General features: G+C 40.9%; 1 protein-coding gene across 2 annotated transcripts in view; it reads right to left on the bottom strand.

Annotated features, from left to right (window-relative positions):
• Positions 1–15,640, bottom strand: part of GLRA2 (glycine receptor alpha 2) — a 121,046-nt gene that overhangs the window by 34,891 nt on the left and 70,515 nt on the right. The gene's annotated exons all lie outside the window — the stretch shown is intronic.

The raw sequence follows: 15,640 nt of genomic DNA, 5'->3' as shown, positions 1-15,640 counted from the left end.
CTTTAGAAAACTATTTTTGTTTGTAGATCCAAAAGTTCTTTAGTTGCCTCAGGTGAAAAAGTAATCTTCATTCAGCTCAGCCACAGCCATGCAGGTTCAGTTATTACCTCTGCCATTCAGTTAGGAAGAATTGCACCAAATTGCATTATTCACTGACCTTTGAAGAGTTAACTGACTCAGTGCATGACTGTTATCAAATAACAAGTCAGGATTTCATTTTTGTAGCAATAGGAACAAATCTCTTCCCTCCAAGTAAAGCAGGTAAGGACCCCAGCAGTGGAGTATGGCAGAGTAGCTACTGTGATCAATACTAAGAACATGTGCAGCTATAGATACATGCTCAGGTGTTATTTCTTCATTGAATAGCATAAAAATTGTATTAAATCTCACGCGACTTCAGAACATTCTACAACATCTTCTCTGTGCTGTATTTCCTGTTGTAGTCACAACTAAGTGAACCACTAAAAGTGATCCAATTCACTGAACCAAACAACAGAAACCTGAAATTATAAAACCATGCCTGGGGCAATATGGCTTCTTTTGTCCACTTTTGGTCTCTGCTGTTTGTGAAAAGAGAGTTAATTTTCTAATTCTTCTCTAAGATCATACTCCTAAATTCTGGATTTCCTAGAACTTTCAGCAATATAAACTGGTGGGAAAAGACATTTGTTTATTTTTATGACTGCCAATCTCTCTAGATTAGAGATGGGTAAATCAGAGTAGGCCTTTGATCAGGGAAAATTGCCTTATCAGTAATAAATATAAGATTAGACTAAAAAAAAATCTGAGAATGGCTGGATCATTACATTACTCAGTAATTCCACATGCTTCTTTCTTGACTATTACTTGATCAATTACTTACTATTACTGAGCCACTTATCATTCTTATCTAGCATATCTTCTGTCTCTGGATTCTGAATTGCTTCTCTCATCTGATTCAACTGGAGAGGCAAAAAAATGCTTTATATTTGGATAATTTAAGCAATTTGTAACTGACAATAATGGTATAATAAATAGATCTGTATATACAGTCTATAAAAATTCTTTTGTCTTTTTATATTTCTTCTCTTTCTATCTTTGAGAAAAAAGTTTTAAAATTAAAAATAACAACATCTGTAAAGACATCTTGAAGCTGAGCTGATGTCAAAGAAGACAGGCTCTGGAAGAATAACATGGTCCAATTCCAATTGTGAGTCACATTTCATGTACAGTAAAGCACTTAAGGAAATGCAGAATTGAAAGAGGATGTATAATGGGAATAATAGAATGTGGCAAAGGTGAAAATGTACATTGAAAGAAATTGATGGTCTGAGTAATAATAAACACAAAGAAAGAAAATGGGATAAAGAGGGCAGGTTAGAAGAAAGGAAATGGAATTCAGATAAAAGGGAATGAACAGCAGCATTTAGCAAGATTCATGCAAAGATTTCTTTTTTTTAATTGAACTGAATCAGTTTCCATATCCTAGAGGGATCGGCGCTGCCGCGTTAATGTAAATTTACCTATCATACACCCAAATCTGCTCAAGCCTGGGGGCTCAGAACCTGGGATCAACACTGCCTGTGGTGAAACACAGGTTGCATGCCCAGACCTCTGTTTTTCACCTCACTTGGGATGGTGGAGGAAGCTGAGTGATCCCTACCTTCCCACGGACTCCTCCAACCAAGCACCTGCCTGACCCACTCTTGGGTCCCACTAACAACCTACAGAGCATCAGCCTACACCACCTCTTTTGGAGAAAACTCTGGGCCTGAGGGATCATGGAGCATCAGGCTTTGTGGTGCACAGACCTGCAGAGTTTGGAACTACTGGCCTGTACCCTCTTCCCTGTTTTTCCTATTCATATTCTCTGAAATGTAGTGATCTTTTTATCCTCTTTTCTGTAGTACTTCTTAATCAAGATCTCTCTGTCCTTTCCAGCCAGAGATGTCTGATCAATTTATATTGTTAAGTAAATTATGCTTTCAATCCCTTTGTGAAAGACCAGCCCTTGGGAAAAAAAAAAAAAAAAAGAAAAAAAAAAGAAAAAAAAGCAGCAGGAAAAACCTGCTGCTCCTCAGAGGAGCTCATCATTGCAGGCTCCCTTTTGTGTTCGTGCAGAACGAGCAGGAACATCTGCAAGGACTCAGAAGGCTACTTAAGCCCAGAAGAGACGGAGTCACCTTTCATGCTCATTTTCTGATGCAGATTTTGATTATGGCAATAACTTGATGGGCTGCTGCACAATTGTCTCCTCAGTGATTCAAAAGACAAAAACAAAACTCTGCTGATTTAGAGTAAAAACTTGTTATCCCAAATTCTGAACCTTTCCTTCCAAGCAGAATCTTGTACTGAGGTTTTGTTTGCAGTTATCATGTTTTTCACATAATTTCATTTCCACCTGAGCTATAAATCCGAGAACTTTCTGACTCATACTCTAATGTTAAACTATCTCTGGGACTCTGATACCAAGAGCCTTGTTCAAAACAGTGTCATCACACGTTTCACTCAGGCTGAGTGAAATAATTTTTAGTCACAATAGCTAGGAACTCAGTACAAATATATAATCAAAGCAATAACTAAGAACACCATCGCTTCTCACTGACAGATGTTTGTGCAGAAGCCGTTTAGCCAATGCAGTTTCATGTACAGAGCATATCTACATTCCCTTCACAACTTAACTTTGAGCCAAGCAACTTTCACAACAGGAAAATTACTTTCTGAAGCTTGTTTGATTGCTTAGCCTGATGGCCAATGTTTACTCCTACAAACTGCTCTTTTTTCCTCATTCCTTTTCTAAAGCCATGGTGGCTGCATTGGTTCTGTAGTCTGTAGCTGAAATTAAAGTAGCCAGAGACCCTCCAAGGAACCCCACACCACTGAGCACCAGCAGCATGCACAGCACTCAGTGCCAGTGCCAGAGCAGTCTGGAGCACAGATGGAGAGCTCCTGGAAGGACAGCACAGGCACCTCTCAGACACACTGCTGGATGGCCCTCGAGGTTCAAAGCACTGCAACATAAGGAAAGGGAATGGTTTTCATGCCAGTCTGATACCACATGCTCAAGGCTTGTTGAACCCTGTTGCTCCATGGCAAGCAAAATCTTGCTGCCAGCATGACTTCATGATACTGACAGAAGAATATTCACCTTGTGAAAAGTCTGGAGACAACCAGGAGTGAGCTAACAATCCTGGAGGGAACTACTGAGGATATCACCACTGCTCAGTGAAGATTCACAGTGAAGATTGCTCATCTGTGCAGGAAGTAAGGACCAGATAACTTCTGGTTTTCTTATTTCTATTTGCAAATGTATAGGGTCTTGCATATGATGTGTTGGGTTACGTTTTTGCTACAAGAATGGCATTACAACTGATGGTATAGTCCCTTTACTTCTCTTTGTGTGTGTGTATTCCTAGTTTGTGTCATATACTGTGTCTGTAAAACAGTAAGTAGATGAGGTTGAACAACCTACAAGGAGGAGAGACTTCTGCGTCCTTGGGGAGCTGCTAATCCTGCTCAAACAGAGAAGGCTCAAAAGCTTTAATGATATGGGATCTGGAGAAACCGCACTGAGAAACTCTCAGAGATGATGACCAAAATAATTTCCTGAAAGCCCAGAGGGGACCAAACTTAGTTTTCTGCCAAAATAAAAGTAAAATCCTTGGGATGGCTGTAATTGAGGACACGGCAGGTGGGAGGAGAGCTGTGCATGAACTCTTGCACTCCTGCTTAGTCTTATCTAGTTGCTCTGACTTTTGTTCATTAAAAAATAAAAATTCTTGGTTTATTCATGTTCTGATGAAACATGGGTAATTTTTAAGTTCAGCTAAAACTTTTAATCCTTTGTGGCACCTCATTGTGAGAAGAAGGTAAAAGGACATCCAGTTCAAAGCTCTGGCTTGAGATTGTCCCTCTTGCAAAGTCATAGACCTGGCGCCCCAGAGCCTGTTTTTTGCTGTCCCTCCAGTTTTGGGGAACAGTCACTGCATGAGCCCAAGCTCCCTGGGCTGGGCACAGCACGTGTCAGAGGTGGGAGAGGAAGGGAAAAATGGAACAGTTTTTCTGACTCTCAGGCAATTCTGGCATGCTCAGCTGACTCGTGTAACTTAAAAGAAGCTGCAAAACCGAGTCAGCCTACGCAAGAGAAGAAAACAGCCTACATATAAATAACAACCTATATAGCTTTCCCCCCCGTCAGTTCCATAAGTAGCTGGAGAAGAACAAAGCTTTGAAGTGAGTCATGTTACCCCCGACCCCACCCCCAGTCTCTCTCTCTCTTAAAGTTCTAAGGAAGCTCAGAAAACACATTGGTCAGAATTTTAAGTCATGAAGATCAGGGTCAAACTATAACTCTTTCAGGAGATTTTAATGAACTGCCTAAGCCAGGAATTCTATCTGCTTAATTGGAAATGCACATGTATCTTTCCTGAATCATTCTGTGGGCATTAGCCTTAGGAGGGCAACAAGGCTAGTGAGGGGCTTGGAACACAAGCCCTATGAGGAATGCTTGAAGGAGCTGGGGTTTTTTAGCCTGGAGAAGAGGAGGCTTAGAGGTGACCTATTGCTCTCTACAAGTTCCTGAAGGGAGGTTGTAGACAGGTGGGGTTGGTCTCTTCCACCGGGCAGCAACTGACAGAACCAGAGGACACAGTCTCAAGCTACGTCAGGGAAGGTATAGGTTGGATATTAGGAAAAAAAATTTCACTGAAAGAATAATAAAGTGCTGGAATGCTTTTCCCAGGGAGGTGGTAGAATCACCATCTCTGGATATGTTTAAAAAAAGACTGGACATGGCACTTGGTGCTATAGTCTGGATTCTGAGTTGAGGTGTTAGGGCATAGGTTGGACTCGATGATCTTAGAGGTCTCTTCCAACCTCATTATTCTGTGATTCTGTGGTAAGTCTAGGGTAATAGTAGCTCACCACCAGGTTTCTTCCCAGCACTAAATATTCTTACAACATTTTAAGAATGCAATGTTCCTGCTACTAACTTAGATGTAGGAATTCACACCTACATCATTTATATCCGCGTGGTCATTACAATCTCCATTTCCATTATGACTCAGCACATATTACACAGGTTTGACTCCTTTTAGATCAAAAGAAGAGTCTGCTGGTCCTGTACAGAAGCCTGGATTGTATTGCCATGTTACCCAGTATTCACATTCAGTATAAATAAAGAAATCATTTGAAAAATCCTACCACTTAATAACTCTAACCCCACTATTAAGTTTCTGAGGAGAGTCACACATGGCAAGAAATACAAAGAGACACATTTCATATTATATTTAATAGCTCTCTTTCTGTTTGATAAGTTATTAATAGATGTCAGAAATTTCATTTACACTTGCTCCATCATGTTAGAGCTGTGGGGAAGTATTTGCCTGGCTGGTGAACCCTGTTACATGTTTCTCACATGAACTGACATTTAATCAGTTGCAATTATGGCGGTGATAGAAAATAAAACAAACAAAAGAAAATTAGAGAACTGTTTTACATGGAATATCACAAATTAGCAGAGAGTAGATTGCACCTAATGAGACTCAAAGACTAAGGAGTGTTTCAAATTACAAGTATTTCAAAAATGGAGTATTTCTCTGCCCCTTTCCTCTGAAAGATCTTAATGACGAGTCTTAAAGAAGATAATCTGCCTGCTCCTCAATGAGTATGTGCAATGTAGGGAAATATTCTGAGCTCCATTTTACAAATAGGGAAATTAAGGTGTGTACATGGTAAGTACATTGCCCAGGTTTTCAGGAGGAGCCAGTGGCAGAGCTCTGAATGAAATCTTAATCCATGTTTTAGAATTCTGATCATCCTTCCCAAATCCACATTGCTGACTGTTCTACAGAACTGCCTAAACCCACAAGAATTTTCCTGAGAAGACTCTGCATGACCAACATCCTACAAATGGCATTTTGCAAAAAAATGCATATCTGTATCACTGTCAGACACAACAGGAGAAGAACGAGAGATAGGCAAGGAAAAAATGTGCAATAATAGTGCCCACTCCTTCTTGGTTGTTGCTGTCAGCTTGGTTTTGGACATAATAAAAAGCAATGAAAATAAATTAAAACAGATTTAGTTATTTCAGGGTAGGCCATACTCATGGGTGAGGGGAGGGCAAGGGAGATGTTTCAGCATATGCAGGTACAAGAGAGATTTTTGATTAAGTTGTCAATAAAATGTTTGTGTTGTAAACATATTTGCCAATTTTGCAGCACTTACTCTGCCTAAAGCGTACCTTGAACCTAAAGTTATTTCAGCAGCCATGACTTTGATCGATTGCATATCAGGAAGTTTAAGTGCAGAAAACTCCTACACAAAAACACTTTAAAGTACCGAAATTAAAATTTAATGGCTGCTTTTTAAACATGCTTTGTGTGCCAGAGCAGCCCAGCCCCAGTCTGAACTGTAAGGGCAGCAAGGAGGAAGGACATCACAGCCACTCAGCCCTACTCACACAGGTCATGTCCTAGGTACAAATTACCTTAAGTGGTGTTAAGGTGGGAGGGGAGCAAAGGAACAGAGCTGACAGAGCTTCCTGTTTCTAACAAACCCACATCTGTTTAACATCCCCAGCTGCCAACTAACTGCAGAACAGCTTAGAAAAAGCCACAAGCTGGGCCTGGTTCTCCAACAATATGCTCACCACATTCCTTTTCATGCACATCCCATCAAAATCCATCAGTGCCATTCAGTCAATATTGATGTGCTTTTACCAGAGGAAGGGGTGCAGAAAGCATCCTCAAGCAAAAGCTTCTTATCCTTAGTGAATACTGTCAGAGCTGCCCTGCACGTTTGGCAGCAGCCATTGCTGCACAGAATGGTCTCCACAGAGGGTCTGCTGAGCTCTTGGGAAGCTCTCTGCATTCTTATCTGAAGGCTGTTACTTTTTGAGTACTCCTGAATATATCTTCAGAAAGGCTGAAAGTCAATATTCCTCTTGGCACTGGTGTTGCCATGCAGCAGGTGCATTGGCACCAATTTTCCATTGCTACAATAGGACCTCACAATCTCTTTCCTGAGGAAAATAACCCACTTTTACAGGGCAGGTGAGCTCTCAAGACTGCATTAGGTCCAATGGCCTGTAAAGTAATTTGCTGCATCATAGTATGTTCTTTCTTTCAACTCAAGCAATGTTCTTCTCTTGGCCTTAACAATCCAGTTCTCACAAGTATTTACTCTTTTCTTTTTCACCCAGTATCTGTACAAAGGGATAAAAATTAACTGGAGGGAAGTGTTTGTTTCATCTTTCTTCTCTATCCAGTCCCTTTGATCACAGATACAGAAAAGATCTAAGTGCTTAAGTCCAAACACTTTGCCCTTGTTCAGCTGCTGCTTAACCCTGGAGATAACTCAAGTTCAGCAGGTCCTTCACTGTTTAACTTTGACATTTTCTGGGCAGCTGAGTTCTGTTCACGCCCAGAATCCCCCATTGTATGTGCAGAGGAGTATCTAGCTCCAACCTGGGTCAAACATGATTTGGGAGCTACAATAGGAATATATAAGGACTGAGCACAGGAGTTTATTCAGAGTCCATCATGTACATACTGTTCACAGCAAGAAAGAGGACAGAGTGAATCAGGGAAACCTATGGCTTTGTAGTTTCTGAATTGGTCCCTTTAAAGAAATGCTGCAGTAACTGCAGGAATAGTAAAACAGTCATGCCAAACTATCTCTTGGAAGGTCTGTGGCACTGGCACTTGTCAAGGAAGAGGGAAATAGCCCTTAAATGCCTTTCCAAGCCTAATAGGACATTGGTGCATCTCTTCTAACACCCAAAATGTGAATAGTAGACTACAAGCAAGGATGGGAAGAGAAGGGGTTTTAAAGCTGTCCTGCACAGAAAAGAAAGCAAAATTCCTGAATTTTGTTTAAATGAAGAGGAGAAAAAGAGCTATGCCTTAGTTGCCTCTTGTATATTGTCACTCACTGGCTAGAATGGAGAAGCACTTTATTTGATTGGTAAGTTATTTGCTCTCTGTTCAAGCTGCTGTCTGAGGAAAGGTCCTCAGCTATGTGAATGATGGGGGGAGGATTCAGCTCACCATTTGAACAGAAAAGGAGCTGCAGGGAAGACTTCAGCCAACCACTTTAGATGTTGATGGGCCATAGGGATGAATTGGCTCTCAGGAAGTATCCATTTCTGCCCACTGAAGAGGGAATTATGATAAAGGATACCTGCTGGCCAAATCGATTTGGAAAACCAGGTCATGCATTGAAAGGGGGGAGGAAGGGGAAAAGAGAAATATAGGGGAGAAGAATCCAATTAAATTAACTTGGGGTTCAATTCAGAAACTACAAAGCCATAGGGTTCCCTGATTCACTCTGTGCCCTTTCCTGCTGTGAACAGTGTTTTAATTGGAAGAGAAGTTCCTGTTTTTTGTACTGGTTTGTCTATTTATCTCCAAGGCTTAACAGAGACAAACATTATTAAAACACATTTTGGAGCCTTTCAACACTGCCATTTATTTTAAATATTATTGTTTAATAACTGACTTTCCTCTGGTAATTATGCTATCTTTAGGCTTTGGAGTTTTTTAATCGGTGTTTTCCTGTGGCTTGGGTGTGATTCCTGCAGAAGTCTTGTAATAACCAAATAACTAGGACAGTCTAATCTAATAATTTGTGCATGCATATGATGTTCAGGGGATTATTAAAGTTATTTTCTCACTAAAATGTTATCAGCTTAGAAAGCTGAGCTGTTCCAGGCCAATGGCTTTTTATTGCAAAAATGTTTAATACTGTCATATGCACCAGACTGCAGTTGCACATGTTAATGTCATTTATTCCATTGATTCTGCCTTTTGAAAGGAACCTTGCTGGTCCCTGTTTTTTCTTAAAAATATCCTAACAACCAAAACAATTTTGCTCAAATGGCAAATGTTTTCTGAAACTGAAACTGGAGTATTTTTTTAGACTAAAAGGGTTGGATAGGCTTTATTTGACAGGACTTGTTATTAGCTTAGGACATGAAGCCTTGAGAATTTCTTCTGCTATAATAACATTTTATTTCAGGCCCCCAGCACAACTAATTTAAATGGTTCCAAGGGTAGAACATAATCAATTTTGCAACCAAGATGGAAGTCAGTTCCTTAGCAGTAATTTCCCTGCAGGATAAAAACAGTGATAGCAAAACAAACAAGAAAAAAAAAAAGACAAAAGAAAAAAAATAAACCTCATGAATGCATTTAGCATTACTCAGACTTTTTTGTTCTGCTGGAGTAGTCTAAATTTCAAAGCCACCTCCCACACATATACTTATATATAATATTTAGAAACACAATACATCCTTAGATGTTGCATTCATTGTCATACAGTTTGTTTCTAGATAAGGAGTATTTTGCTACAGAAATCAAGACTACATCAGTATTTTTCTGCACTGATGATTCATCCTAGACGCCAAAAGAAAGAGCTGGTAAACGATAAAACAAGAGCACAAGCAAAGGGAAAGAGATAAAGATATGGGCAGACAAATGTCAAATACTATTCAGTTGCTTGGGCCATGATATGCACAATATGTCATGACTGCAGTTATACATGCCTCACATTTTGCATTTGAATGATAATCCTTCTTGGTGTAATTGTAGCAAATATAGTCATGCTGCAATTAACATTGTATCCATTATTCTTTCAGTGAATTATTTTAAGACTTTTTTTTTTAAGTTTCAGAACCCACACTAGGAAGGTTTTGTTTAATCAGCAAGAGAGACCACAGCAAACTGTGACAAGCCTTTCTTAGATTCTCTAAGGAGACAAAGGCTTAACCTGCTGTTCATATATCATTGTTACTGCCTTTGATGACTGCAGAAATAATGATTACTGCAGAAAAGTTCAAATGAAGCATTGCTTTCTAACATTCAGTTGCAGCTGAAATGTTGGCCCATTCTTTTGAGAGTGTTTGTTTAACAAAGCCTCTTCTTAAGCAAGGTCAGTAGCAAATGTGGTAGGGAAAATGAAGATATCTTTGGTCCCTGGGGGCTCTGGGGATGTGGGGACTGGTTGCCCTGACCAGTCTCACTTGATTCCCAGCCCAGTTTGGGCTGTGTCACACACAGGCTGTGGTCAGCCAGGTCTCCTGCATGGACCTTTGATCAGTGACCTGTGTTACAGTGGGCCCTGCCACCAGCCTGGCCTCCAGCTGTCCTTGATCCTTTGGCTGCACAGATTCATGTATTAGTATGCTCAAAACAACAACACTGAAACCGTCAGATTCTATAGTTAGTTGGTTTTGGTGGGGTTTAAGATGCATTGCATTAAAATCAGAATGAAATTCAAGAGAAGAAAAGAAAAGGAGTCAGGATGATATGATTTTAATCCCCTAATATGAAATATATGAAGGGTAGTGATGAACATTTATACCACTTGTAACCTGTACAGGAACATATATATATATATATATATGTGTATATATATATATATATATATATATATATATATGTAATGTGAAATTATTGCTTTTTTACTGGACAGTTCAACTGTATCACAAAAGGGGAATGTCAGCAATTTGTTAAGAACATGAGCACCGTCTTTCTAAAAGTAGTCATTGGTCACAAATCTGGGGTAAAATATAAGAAGTTCCAAAACAGGGCTATTTTCAAAACTTATTTGTGTTTTCCAGTGACCTTACAGTCACAGAAATTTCTTCTGCCAGGTAGAAGCTTTTTTTTCTTTTCTTCTTCACTGAGCTCCAGCACAGCAGAAATTTTTCCCTTAACTCCTGTGAGCCTGACAGAAATCACATGCGTGAAAAGATGTCTTAACTGCAATTTGTAAGAATCTGATGTAGCTTCTTTACCTGATCTTACATTTTCTGGCTCACTGAAGTTCCCTTTCGATCAATGCCAATGTCACTTCTAGACTCATCTTCATTTGCAAGTAATGGCAGAACCTCCTCTCTCAATTTCTATCCTTAAGCAATGGCACAATGTCCGTGATTTTTGTTTTGTACAAGACTAGAGATGACTACTTTGAGAAATGCAACATAATATACACATCACTTCTTTTGTCCTGCTCAGACAAGTGAAACAAGATAATGCTACATCTGAGGAGCCTGGTGCTATGGTAACCTGCCTCATGAAGCATCCCTAGGAAGCCCCTGATCTGCAGCAGATGGGAATCAGCTAAAGTCTCCAGCAACACACAGTCTCCACATAAACACTCATGGAATCCTTGAGTCAGTGCCCAGCTGCACTGCAGGACTTCAGCTTCACAACTCACACACTCCAAAATGAAACTTGGCTAGACTTGGACAGAGGAGGAAGGCTCAGCACCTGACACAACAGATTCTAACAAAGCCAGCAAGGTGACTTCTGACGGGTGGAAGTAATTTCATTTTTCCCTACATTATTCTTTTACATGTTTTCAAGAAGTAATTTTTAATTCACAGTTGCATATGAATATGAAATTTCAAACCATTATATTTTCCACGTAAAACATGAAATTTCCCTGCCAAAAGGAGACATGAAGAACTGGAATCCCTTTTAATGAATATTTGGCCAACACAAGAACATGCTAAGAACATTTTGTGTCCTAACAGCACCACAGATGAAGAAATGCTGTTTGACCTTCCCCAGCCCCCAGCTGGCTCCTTCCCTTTCAAATACTGCATTTATGGATAATGATCTCTGAGCTACAAGAAAGCCTTGGTGCACTTCATACTCCTTGCACTGAGACACAGAGGGATGGGGACATGGAAACCACCTGATCCTGGAGACACAGGAACTGACCATGTGTGACAGGATAATCTGGCCACTCCCAAGCTCGCCTGAGCACAGTGAAATTCCTGAGCCAGCCTCAAAGGGCTTCTGCTCTCAACAGTCCAATGCCTAGACTGAGGAGCTGTCCTGTCTTCTCGGGGTGTAAAGAGCAGTCAAGCAGCATGGTCTGAGCAGGACCACACACTGACTCCACCATGTGCATACAAATCAATCAGGAGGGCAAACAGGATTCACCTCTCACACAATTCACCCTTTTTTCCATCACTCAGAGCAAATGACCAGGTGCTTATAAGCCACAATCCTGTAAACTCTTCTTCCCTGGAGGTGCAGCAGGCCCAGGAAGTGTGTTAAACTGCTTGGAAAATCCTCTTCTAGCCCAGGCCTACTTGGCATGGTGAGCACATGCACTTACAAAATGTCACCGTTTCACACCAGCCACTTCCAAGAACCTGCACTCTCCCTGGGGCCCTGCAATTTTAAAACACTTGAAATGTATTTCTATTGTGTTTATCCTCTCCATTTTCACATCAAGGGAGCCTGTCAGCAATGTGCTGTGGGGATGGGTCCTGTAGAGAAACACTAGAAAATCACCTGCCATCTTTGTCACTCAATGCATAACAGCACCCCAGGCCAAGCGCAGCTCGGTGGTTCTTGCTCTCAGGACAAGACAGAGCTGTAGATTGGGCACCTAAAGGTGTGTTCATAGGGTGGCTGTAGGTGCCTATAGGGTGTCTATATGGTGATTGCAGGTGGCTGTAGGTGGCTACAGAGTGGCTATAGGGTGTCTATAGTGTGATTGCAGGTGACTATAGGTGGCTATAGGGTGGCTGTAGGTGGCTATAGGGTGTCTGTAGGGTGACTGCAGGTGGCTGCAGGTGGCTATAGTGTGGCTACAGGGTGTGTGCAGGTGGCTATTAGGTGTCTATAGGGTGAATGCAGGTGTCTGTAGGTGGCTATAGGGTGTCTATAAGGTGTGCGCAGGTGGCTGTAGGTGGCTATAGGGTGGCTGTAGGTGTCTGTAGGTGGCTATAAGGTATCTATGGGGTATCTGTAGGTGTCTGTGGGTGGCTATAGGGTGCCTACAGGGTGGCTGTAGGTGTCTGTAGGATGCTATAAAGTATCTATGGGGTATCTGTAGGTGTCTGTAGGTGGCTATAGGGTGTCTATAAGGTGTGTGCTGGTGGCTATAGGGTGTCTATAGGTGTGTGCAGGTGGCTATAGGATGTCTATAGGGTCTGGTGTCTATAGGTGGCTGTAGGTGCTGGCTGCACCACCTCAGCATTCAGCTTTTCCCTTTCGGGCAATGGCAAACTAGGCAGGCAACCCATACAGCAATTTTGTCTCCTGGGAATGTGCAAACTGGTTCTATAAACCACAGGTCTGACCCAGAATTTTTCTAAGGGCCCGTTCATCGTAGCTGACAGTGTTTCAGAAATAAAGCCAGGTTTTTTAGTGAGATAGTGATGGAAGACTAGAAAATTCCTGCCCTTTTGTTCCTCTGTGGAGGAGGACAAACTTGAACCTTAGTGATACCATCTATTTTGTTGTCTTGTGGAAAAGTACAGCAGACAGCTCCAGGTTTAAACTTGCTCTATTCCCATCTTTAAACCACTCTGATTTTGAAAGGATTCTTTCCAAGAAACAAGCTTCATGTTACTATAGGGAAAATGCTAAGGAAGTGCCTATGAAGTAGTGTTCAAAAAGAGTTTTATGAATCTATAACAGTCATGTTAAAGTACCTTAGCAATACCAAAGTTTGTGGGCAAAATAAAAGCATTTTTCCGGTTTCTTTAACAAAAGGGTAACCATGTTAAGATTCACAGCAGGCCTTCTTTTCCTTTAGGTTTTTATGTGAACACATGCTGAATTAAAAGATCAGTGATGGTGTCATTGGCACATAACTTGTAAATTCTTTGTAAGATGTTTCTTGCATTTTGTGTAAGTATTTTTGCATGACCCATGTATTCAGTGTGGGTGAGTTGTGGGAAGAGAAAGAGTATGACAACTCTATAATCTCCACACAGAAATAAGAGTAATAGGCCAAAACTAGTTATTCATAACTTGAGAAGGGCAAGAAGAACTTATTTACTCTTTACAAGACTGATTCATTGTTTTTTGTTTCCTGAAAAATGTCTTGCTGAAATTCTTGCTTCAACCATGACATTTTTACTGTGTTCTGATCCTGAATTTAAAAAAAGAAGTTAAAATCTGCACATACTAACATGATGTAATTTTGCTGGATATCATGTTTGTTTGCTGCCTTTCTCTGCCATGACTTTTATGTGCCTTACAGATAACCAGACCCTGAAAGTGTGTCAGGCAAGTGTCCCAAAATGTTAGTCAAATTCCATAAGACCAACACTGGTCACAGTTATGTTTTATCAACTTCAGATAAATATTAACATAACTAGCAAGTTTCCAGTTCTCTCTCATTAACTCTACCCTGGCAGAAGACAGACTGTCAGCCCCATCATTTGGAGAAAATCCATGTGTGCACACTTCCCAAAAAATTGAACCTGATTAATCACAATTTAATGGTGTGACTAACCTGACTCAAAAGACCAGCCAGTAATTTTCAACATTAACTGAAAAGAACTATCTCTCTGTCACCTATTTAACCATAATTAGCTGACATGATGCTGGATGTTTAGTTCCTCAGAAGAGTCAGTCAAGCAGAGCATTGCAATAGCTAATTTGATTTTGGCTCCACAAAGGAAAACTGATGTCTAATCAAGAAAACACATACAAAGTGTTTCTCTCATTTCTCTTGTGCATGTTATAAGGTTTCAAACTGACACATTCATTTGAGACAACACTAATCAGCACACTATTGACCATGTGAAAACGTGCAACATGTTTGAATGTCAATGATGGCAAAGAAATACCTTGTATATACTGCAACTTTGAGAGTACCAGTTTCTGGAGTAAAGACACCTGTAACAAGGTGCCTTTATTTCTGAAACATTGCCAACAACAATGAACAGGGCCCTTCAAAAAATTCTGGCTCAGATAAACCACTTCAGATATACCTGTGGTATACAGAAGCCAGTTTGCCACATTCCCAGGAGACAAGATTGTTGTACAGGTCGCTTGCCTAGATTAACACTGCCTAAAGCTGAAAAAATAAAAGCTGAATGCTGAGGTGGTGCAGCCAACACCTACAGTCTCCTACAGCCACCCTATGGACACACCTTTAGGTGCCCAATCTACAGCTCTGTCTTGTCCTGAGAGCAAGAACCACCGAGCTGTGCTTGGCCTGAGGGGCTGTTATGCATTGAGTGACAAAGATGGCAGGTGATTTTCTAGTGTTTCTCTACAGGACCCATCCCCACAGCACATTGCTGACAGGCTCCCTTGATGTGAAAATGGAGAGGATAAACACAATAGAAATACATTTCAAGTGTTTTAAAATTGCAGGGCCCCAGGGAGAGTGCAGGTTCTTGGAAGTGCCTGGTGTGAAACAGTGACATTTTGTAAGTGCATGTGCTCACCATGCCAAGTAGGCCTGGGCTAGAAGAGGATTTTCCAAGCAGTTTAACACACTTCCTGGGCCTGCTGCACCTTCAGGGGTTATAGGTATCTCCCATTGCTTCTATCTCCATAGTTACTGTCTCTCTACAGGACTGCACGTGTTGGAGCTTGCAGTATGAAAACATAAGAAGAGTAAATGTGGAAGCCCTATGTTTGCAGTGTGTGTTAGCTCTATTGAGTATGGACATCCTCATAATCCATCTCCTTCTTGACCTGAACCATGCCCTAAAACCTCAGGGAAGTTGGGAGTGGGTAACCTGAGTTTGAAAACAATGGGCCAAAGGAATGCTGGGATTCCTCATCTGTATCTGTCTCTGTATCTATCTGTATCTGGACCTGTACCTACTCTGTTTCCAGAGTACCTCACACTGAAGAGATGCCCTTAATTAGTGGCAGGAGCTAAACAA

Source organism: Onychostruthus taczanowskii, unplaced genomic scaffold, assembly GCF_017590055.1.
Source record: "Onychostruthus taczanowskii isolate IOZ18803 unplaced genomic scaffold, ASM1759005v1 scaffold52, whole genome shotgun sequence".
Classification (NCBI taxonomy): domain Eukaryota; kingdom Metazoa; phylum Chordata; class Aves; order Passeriformes; family Passeridae; genus Onychostruthus; species Onychostruthus taczanowskii.
This window is presented reverse-complemented; position numbering and strand designations above follow the sequence as displayed.